Consider the following 9,445-nt stretch of genomic DNA (forward strand, 5'->3'; position numbering starts at 1 on the left):
AATGTAAACAGTTTAAAGCATGTAAAACATGTTCAATATGTGTATTACTTACTCATCTCCTTTTGCTATGATAGTCTCGTGATACGTGGTGTTAAAAGGAATAACGACGATAGAATTAATATTTTCTACTGTTGGTTTCATTTCACAGGATTGATTTGAAACAGTCTGTATTACATCGATTAAAAACTGCAAAGGAACACTGCTTAAAGGGTTGTTGCTTTGTTCCGTGGCGAAATCCTCGATCTGTAGTGCAACAGCATACAGACCTAACTCACCAGTGGCGTTATACGAGATAACACATGTACCCTGAAATAAGAAACAGCCGATGATTTTAACAAAATCGATAAATAGTTTTAAACAGGGATTACGCTAGAAGAGTAAGGCGCCTTAAGCATGTTGAATACATCTATATTAAGCTGAAGAGGGAACATATGAAGTAAGTACGAGTCTATTATGAGTAATCAAACACGATAAAAAAGACAAACATTTGTTTTAATAATTTTCAAGATTACAGCAAATTTAAAAAAAAAAAAAGAAGATTGCAAGGTAAAAAATGAATTATCATGCATTTTCATTAACTCATATTTGCCAATGATAAACCAATACGACAAAGAAAAACAATCTGTCAAAATATTTGTTTGTGATCAATCTCATTCTCTATCCCTATGAGAACCGAAAACTTTGTTGTTTTATTTAGGGTTTTTATCAGGCGTGACTAACATATACGTTTGATTATACATGTACCTTGTTTAATTCTGAATTTACCAGACTGTTGCATATGTCGCCACATTCATCATCACCAATTGCCCGTCGACATCTGATGATGTCGTTGTCTGCGTCTTCGACTGTTACATTGTTTACAAGAAATAATGTGACATATAAATGAGACAACCTTTCACAAGAGACTACAGAAATTAACAAGTATAGGCCACCGTACGACCTTCAACAATGAGCAAAGACCATAACGTATAATCAGTTATAAAAGTCCGAGTTAGTGATCACGTTTGTTATTTGACATGACAATTATTGATATGTTCTTTTTTTCTCTAATCTATTGAATTATTGAAAACACGTGATTTTCCATTTCATTTGTTTTTGTTTTGTTTTGCACAACTTTTTGACCTTTTCATTCTATAATTCTCCTAAATTTTCTTTTTGATTTATCCTTCCAACTCTGTTGATCAGAGCTTCACTCATGAGTCTAATTTAGGTTAATATCAGTCTGGCTTACAAATTTCAACTTACAATTTACAATTTACAGAAATATTGATGTCAATAAGGATAAACACATGCATTGGTAATACTTGCTCTAACAGTGTATTTTTCAAACTTTCTGGTGTTCCAAATATTGTTAAAAAAATCATGATTTTTTTTGGTTTAATATGTCATAATCAGTAAAATATGAAAAAATTGTCTGATAGATTAGAAACCTTCAGTTTATAATAATTAACAAATACAAAAGCAGACTATTTCTAGAATTTGTTGAGAATTGAAGTGTTGAAGTACAGAGCATCAAGACATACTACAGTGTTGAGGCTTGTTTAGGGGGGGTATCAATATCCCATATCCCATTAAGTTTTTTACAAATATCCCATATCCCTAAAACTATTTTGAAATATCCCAAAAAATCATTATAAATTCATTCCAAAGCTCATCAGATGGATACACATAGAAATACATCTAACAAAAACACAAAGTGGACGTGACATCAACAAAAAAAAAACAAAGTACAGATCTGAGAGTACTCGCAGTTACTGACAACTAGTTCAAAGCCAATAACAACTAATAAGAAAAGTAATGCACCTGAGACTTAATTATCTATCATTACACATCCAACATCCGATGGCACGGTAAACAACATCTCTGTAAAATGAGGATGTGCTATCCCGTTTGAAATAAGTTTTCTACAGGTAGAATCAAACTTCAAAACCAAATCTTTACATCTACGAAATAATTTAGTAAAGATCTTAAGTGATTTGTGGTAACGAAATCCCTGACTTAATAATTTACCAGTAATACATAGATTATGTTCATTAAAATTCGAAACGTTAGAACAGACACGGGCATAGCGGAGGAGTTGTGATATACAAACACCGTAAGATATTGCCAAATGAACATCACCATCCACAAAAAGAAAATTAACAATAAGGAACGAAGTATGGAAACCAAAACAAATACTTTTAAAATTATCACTACATATGAGCATATAAATATCGAAAATAGATAAATACTTTTTGCTTGTGTGGGTTTGAATGACTTTTAAATAAAACGACCATAAACTCAATGAAAATCAACAAAGCACTAAAGTGACCTTCAATATTAAACTTTTTTTGGCAATTTTATCAAGTGAGATGTAAATATTTCTGTATTTAACTTTTAAATTTCACTATTTTTTTTCATGTTAAAAATTCAATATCCTTATAAATGCATCAATATCCCATATCCCATTTACTTTTAGGACAAATATCCCATATCCCTAAAATTAAAATGGCAAATATCCTGTATCCCAATATACCTTATACAAGCCTCAGTGTTATTCAAACTCATATTTAGTAATTAAAAACAAACTAACACAACCATGGTTGAAGTTAAGTGGTCTTTACAAATATATATAATATGTCGATCGATAAACAAAACTAAGATAAAATAAATAAGTCTTACCTGGGATTATCAATGAATAAAAACATCCTTGTTTGATTTGAATAACTGGTGGTAACGAAGATGATGGTGAAGAATTGATTCTTCCTGTATCTTGGCGTGTAGATAAATTAACAGTTGATAACAATGACCAGCCGGATCCTCCACCAATTAAACTTATCCAGGCTACACCTGAATATCTAGTAAGTGTAATTTAAGTTATATTAAATAAACCAATTAAAACTATCGTTACTGTAAAAATTAAGGGATAGTGGTAAACGTTAGCGGTATAAAAAAACTGTACATATTATATTTGTTTGTTTTATTCACACCTTGTTATCAATGTAATTGAATTTAATGCTACTTTCATATAATTGAAATGTTTAGTTAGCAATGAAACCAGCTTTAATCCACAATTTTCTGCATAGGAAATATATATACATCATTTGTACATGTACCATGCCAGGTTTTATGACAGTTGTTATCTGTTCGTTTGGTGTGTTTGAACTTTTGATTTTGTCATTTAATTAATGCTTTCGTTTTTGAAGTTTCCTCAGATGCAACAACTATGGAACGTTAATTTTGATTGGATAACATCACTTCTTCGCATGGCATCAATTGACAATTTATGCTATGGAACGTACGCGCAAGCGCAGACGGCATTTGACCCATTTTAAAAACATGTTTTAACGATGTTTTATGTCAGTTTCATTAGAATCGAGATAACAATATTGTATTTTAAGCTCCGACGGCATCAATTGGGGATTTGATGGTCGCAAATACCCGATTACTGTTTCAGCTAACGCGTCGCCAGTAAACTTAATTTGCGACAATCTAATCCTCAATGGATGCTGTCGGAGCTTAAAATACAATACAGTTATCTGCTAATTAGCAAATAATTAAACAATATAAAAAAGACAATAATGTACCCATTGTGAAGTGATATTTTGAATCAGAACATTATTGGCATCACATATCATATAACGTTGACACGATATGTTCCAATGGCTCCGGAGTCTGTATTTCCTATTATGATTTCTTATGTTGCTGCTCACAAAGCAGGTATTATTTTAAGAGTTTCAAGTGTTAATTCGTCTCTTCAAAAATGTTACTGTGTTGATAAATCGTTATATGATATGTTACAATTGGCTTTCATACTATTTTTTGATAAATCATAAATGTTTATTGAACTGTTTATTGGTCTAGACTGTCACCAAACATCTTAACCGTTTAGAATAATTATTTGAATAATGGTCGAACGTTTAAGTTTTTTAAATGTACATAAAGAAATTTGAACACATTGGCAGCAGATATAAAGGAGGGTTGAGATCTCACATAACATGTTTAATCCAGTCGCATGTTCCAAGACAGGAGCCTCTGGCCTCTGTTATTCTTGTTGTTGTTTTTTAAATTTAAGTTCGGTTATTTGTTTTGGAGTTTAGTATGACGTTCAATTTCTCTGAACTAGTGTACAATTTCACATTTTTTACACAATCCAGGTTTGGGTTTTTCTCGCTGCGTTTAAGACCCATTGGTGGCATTCGGCTGCTACGTGTATCTGCTCTTTTGTCGGGTTGTTGTTCCAATTGTTTCCAACAATTCCATTATCAATAAATGATTTCTTGTGTATACAAATTCATACAAATAAAATGTATTTATTACATGGTATTTGTTGTATTTCGACCAGAAGTTACTTCATTTAATCACCTTGTTTTATTTCTATTTTAAAGGTGATATGCATGGACTTTACCTTTTCTTATATTTACTGTCCGACAGAATTGTTCAATTTAGCTGACCAAATTACCTTACATGGTATGTAGGTAAAAGTTAATAACTTATGATATTAATCGAAGATATCCATGTGCTGCACTGATGCTCATTACGTTTTTCGCTAGAATCTAAATCGAAAATAAATCGATACTTGTATAGATAGTGGGACAGCTATCTATGGAAGTTCAGAACTCACAAAACAATCATCCATATTGTGATAAAAGTAAATATGAAAATATATAATAAAGATATAATGTCGATACACTTATATAATCAATCGTTTGTTTATTAAGTTGGTTCTCGAATCAGGGCACCCTGCAACTAGAAGCCCTTGATTTAGGACATCCTTGCTCTAGAATATGTAAATATTTGCTTTCAGCTATAGGTGATTTATTTAAAGCTTGCTGTTCGGTGTGAGCAAGGCTCCGTGTAAAGGACTGTACTTTGACCTATACATGTTCACTTTTATAAATTGTAATTTTAATGGAGAATTTTTTCATTAGCACTCACAGTATATCTTCTTATATATGAAACATAAGTGTATCCAATATTTAGCTTACTTAAATTGATATATGTTGTCCGGTGTTGTAGGGAGAGTAACATTTACGGCTTTTTGACCATATGTCCAATTGTCTTCTACACTGAACTGTGTACAGTAGTAAGACATATCAGCTAGTGAATCATCATTTCGACAACCTTTGAAGCATGCTAATTTACCTCCTCCACCAAACGTTACTTCAGTATTAAACAAGTGGTACAACTCACACTCATGGGCATTGGTGTAATCTCGACGATATGATAGTTTATATGTTATTTCTATTTGCTGGAATAAAAAAAACATTCAAACAAATGCAGGAACATAATAAAAAGGTATTTAACATGATTAATCATGTCAATGCAAAGTGGATGTATGTATTACCAAAATATTTCTTAGGTTAAACTTTCTTTCACATTTCAAAATAAGATTGCATTTTACGTAACTTTTACTAGGAACTGATAAAGCATAATTAATGTAGGTAATCTGTCCGTAATGCCGTACTAAAAATATTGAGCATTTTAACTATTCTCTAAAAAAAATATGTATAATATTTCTTACGATATTTGTTTTGCCCAGGGTTTAAATTAAAAGAAACCATAAGCTGAAATGAATGCCTGGTTGAATGATAGGATCTAAATACCAAGTGATGTTTAACATTTAGTCCTTCCTTCAAAAATATAATTCATAAAAGGTTCAGACAAAGATACGTCATAAATTTATTCAGAACGATACGAAAGTGTTTTTTTTTCAAACGATTGCCAAATCAAGGAACAAATCATAATTAAAAGTAAAACGGTGAAAATACTTTGAATACAATTTTTATATCTGCTGAGTCTAACTTTAAACGTCGGTATATATAATAAGCCGTCATTAGAACAAGCCCCTCAGAAAAAAGCAACATAAAGTATACAAAAGTACAAAACCTGAGGTTGTTTTTTATGTTGAATGTGAATTAAGATGATACAATCAATTGTTTACCGAATTGTAGTACCTGTAATATGAAAATTCAATACTATTTAAGTTATTGAAAACATCAGTGAAAAGAGAGCGAAGGTATTGTGACATAAATATCCCGCACATGTTAAAATAGTCAGGATAGCGTGCATGAACATTCATTTTTAATATGTAATATTACATCATTTCAAAGATTAGCATTTAACTATATGTACCCTTCGAAACTACAGTTATTGGTATTCACCAAAACAAAACCAAGGAGAAAACAAACAGATTAAATAGGAACAAAAAACAAGTGTATCAATAAGACGAATCATTCGTCATAAGTTGATAACACACATATTTTGTACATATACGAACAAAAAACGCTTTATGAAACTTCTTCTTTAATCAGTACACAATTAATATATATATAACCTTTACCTGGTTATCCATATGTTTCCATGTTATCATTCCTCCACGAAAATGGGATCCATCAACGCTTATCAGTTTAATTAATATCAACACAGTAATTGCAAAGTCCACGTGCATATTTTTCTTACTTTTAATCATGTTAAAGGCACGTTCAACTACTTCATATTATGTGCTACCTTTAAATACAGCAAATAATTGGTGTGTATTTCTATATTGTCCCATTTGTGTGTTATTGAATAGATTTCCACGAAGAATACAATACCTGAAATTTACGACTTCTACATAAATCAAAACAGTACCGTTTATTTCCTGTCTGACAAAATATATGTTAACTTTTTTAGCCTTGGTTCGGGTTTTAATTTTTTCCAGGTGTTTTGTTTATGTTTGTCCGCCTTGGTTTATTAGATATATTAAAGTATATATTTACATTATATATGTATATAATGTCGGCTTTATTTTTAGAATTTAGATTTTTCGTTTATACTGTTCATTACTATTGTCTTTAACATAGTTTAAGATAAACTATGTAAACATGTACATACAGATATTAAATCGTAAAAAGAAAAACAATATGAGCATCAATACTAGAAGACGTGGTATATATTGAGACAGCTATCCATTATCGACAAGAGGACATCAGCGTGAAACTACAAATTCCCTATCAGAATGATTCATCGACGTTAAAAGGAAAACTGACAATCATTGTCAAATAATATTGAAGTAAAGTGCATCTGCAACCCATGCATACCTTGACTCACAACCTCAGTGTTGTTTGGCTAGATATTCAGTAGTTAGAGTTCTTTGATCATTCGGCCATTTAGACTTCTGTCGTATTTAAGAAAATCCTATATTGTATGATGATCATAGTCGACTGCATGTATTTGTTCTAAATATCTTCGTCGTAACTGATAAAGATTTATATATTTCAGGGTTAATAAATCTCTAAAACTGGTTTCAAAGCTTTATTCATGGCAGTTTATTATAACTGCTTCAGAAAGCCTATTTAACAAAAATGGTACCTTCCACAGATTAGTCATTGCTTCTTAGCATGTATATTATTGTTTGTTTATCAAAAATAAAAAATACAAATAATTGTACCCTAACGTTTATTAAATTAGATTTTTACTCTAACAAAGTCTTCTGTAATCCGTGGTGTGTGTACATTTGAAGGCGGCTCTTTAGCGTCTTGCATGTTTTAGATTTATATTATATGATGTTGAATTTGATTAATGAATGGCATTAACAACTAATAGGAAATGTAATTTGAAAATTAATTTTGCATTATTAAAGATTTTTATGTGACAATTCATTCAAGGCCACAAAACACATTTTTTTTCCCACGCGAAGGAGACATATAAACATAAACTTTTCCTGTTCAAGGTATGCATCTTTTGTGCAATGCAATGCACAAAGAATAGATTTCTTATTAAGACATTGCTATTATCTATTTTCCTCTATATGTTAATATAACACCTATTATTAGTTAAATGATAATATTTCAGTTTAAATGGATATAAATACACAACCTTTTTGGAACAGTAACTGTATACAACCTTTTCAATCACTCGTACATATCTATCAACTGATCTGGATTGGATAAAACCTGTCTTTATATCGTCATGTATAACTACTAAATATACACGTGTCCTATGTATGAAAGGTCAATAACATTATTCAATAATGTTTAAGAGAAAATCGTATCTGTTATCATTTTAGAAAACATAAACACAATTTTAAATTTCATGAGATGGGGAAGTGTTATACTATCATAAGAATTACATAACATTTTCTTATCGATCACTAGTTGATAATTAATCGACAAAAAATCAGGAGAAAATCATTTACGAAGACTTGTACGCCTTTCCATTCGGACAAAAGAAAGAAAATGATTAATCCTAAATCAAATAAAAAGTCTCATCTTAACAATTTACCAGTAGAAAGATTTTGGTATTGTTAACTCTTTAAAGCTTGTATTCAATAAAAGTTACTACTTCAACAAAGAATGTGTAGCTTGCCCTGTGCTTCGGTAATTTTTACTATGTGAAAAGTTGTGTATAGAAAAGATAGTAATGAGTTTGCATGTTCCTATGGTATCCTTGTTCCTCTTTCGAAGACCAAAAACTATATATATTTAGGCCTGTTAACCCTGAACAACTTGCTTATCAATATAATGTACTATGGAAATTTGATAATCATTATTGATCGTATGTTATCTTCGTTTGTCTTTATAACTTAACTTGTTGGTGTGTTCGGGATTTCCTTTACCTCCATTTCCTTGTATGTTTATATGCGTATAAATCAATGGCTTTTTTGTGTGATTTGTACTATTATAACTAATATGATAACCATTTACGTTTAATTCGTTCTATTTTCCTCTCAATACGTAACGAAAATAGGCGAAAAATAATGGCTTGTAGATGCCTACATTCATGTAATTATATTGTTTTGTAAATATACACATCAACAGAATAAAAATTCGCCTCGGTTGATAATGTTGTCCCGGGGTAATAATCTGCTCTATCACCCTCTCAGCTATGTGTTATTTATATATTATTATATACGTCTAAACATGCAACAACTTTAAAACAAATATCCATCGGATTACATGTGGTCAAATTAGCTCAAAAATGTTAGATCATCAAATTTGTTGCAATTCCAACCTTTGCTTCTGTGACATCGTGGCAACACCGCCTTCACCGTGGCAAAAAAAGATAATAAAACGCTGTTTTTGTTTTTATAGTTTGTTAGAAATAATTCAAGTCTGCATGAAGATATTAAAACGTCCTGTAGTAAAACGTCATTCAACTGTTCAATAAACATTCCTGCACAATACTAAATCTCCGACAGGAAAGAGACGGTCAAAAATTGACATATAATCGGTAAGACTGAATTTGATAAAATGCCGTAAATAATGCACACTTCTGACTTAAAATTTGAATGTTCTTATTTTCTCAACAAGAACAGAATTATCTTTTGAAATGAAAAAAATAAATAAAATAAGCGATAAAATTTACCATAAGAAGGGAAACTGTTTCAGGTCAACATTCTAAAGCTGTACTCCCAACACACATAAGTTCACTTGTGTAAACGTAAACATATTAAATGTGTTATCATCTGTTCATCTGATTTATG

General features: G+C 30.9%; 1 long non-coding RNA gene across 1 annotated transcript; it reads right to left on the bottom strand.

The window, feature by feature from the left end:
* Positions 1-59: 59 nt before the first annotated feature.
* LOC143042456 (uncharacterized) lies at positions 60-6,456 on the bottom strand. Its single transcript, XR_012967997.1, has 5 exons — positions 6,323-6,456; positions 4,968-5,230; positions 2,662-2,837; positions 745-845; positions 60-306 (listed from the first exon to the last, which is right to left on the bottom strand). It is a non-coding gene; the product is annotated as an uncharacterized LOC143042456 (long non-coding RNA).
* Positions 6,457-9,445: the final 2,989 nt, after the last annotated feature.

Source organism: Mytilus galloprovincialis, chromosome 8 (assembly GCF_965363235.1).
Source record: "Mytilus galloprovincialis chromosome 8, xbMytGall1.hap1.1, whole genome shotgun sequence".
Taxonomy (NCBI): domain Eukaryota; kingdom Metazoa; phylum Mollusca; class Bivalvia; order Mytilida; family Mytilidae; genus Mytilus; species Mytilus galloprovincialis.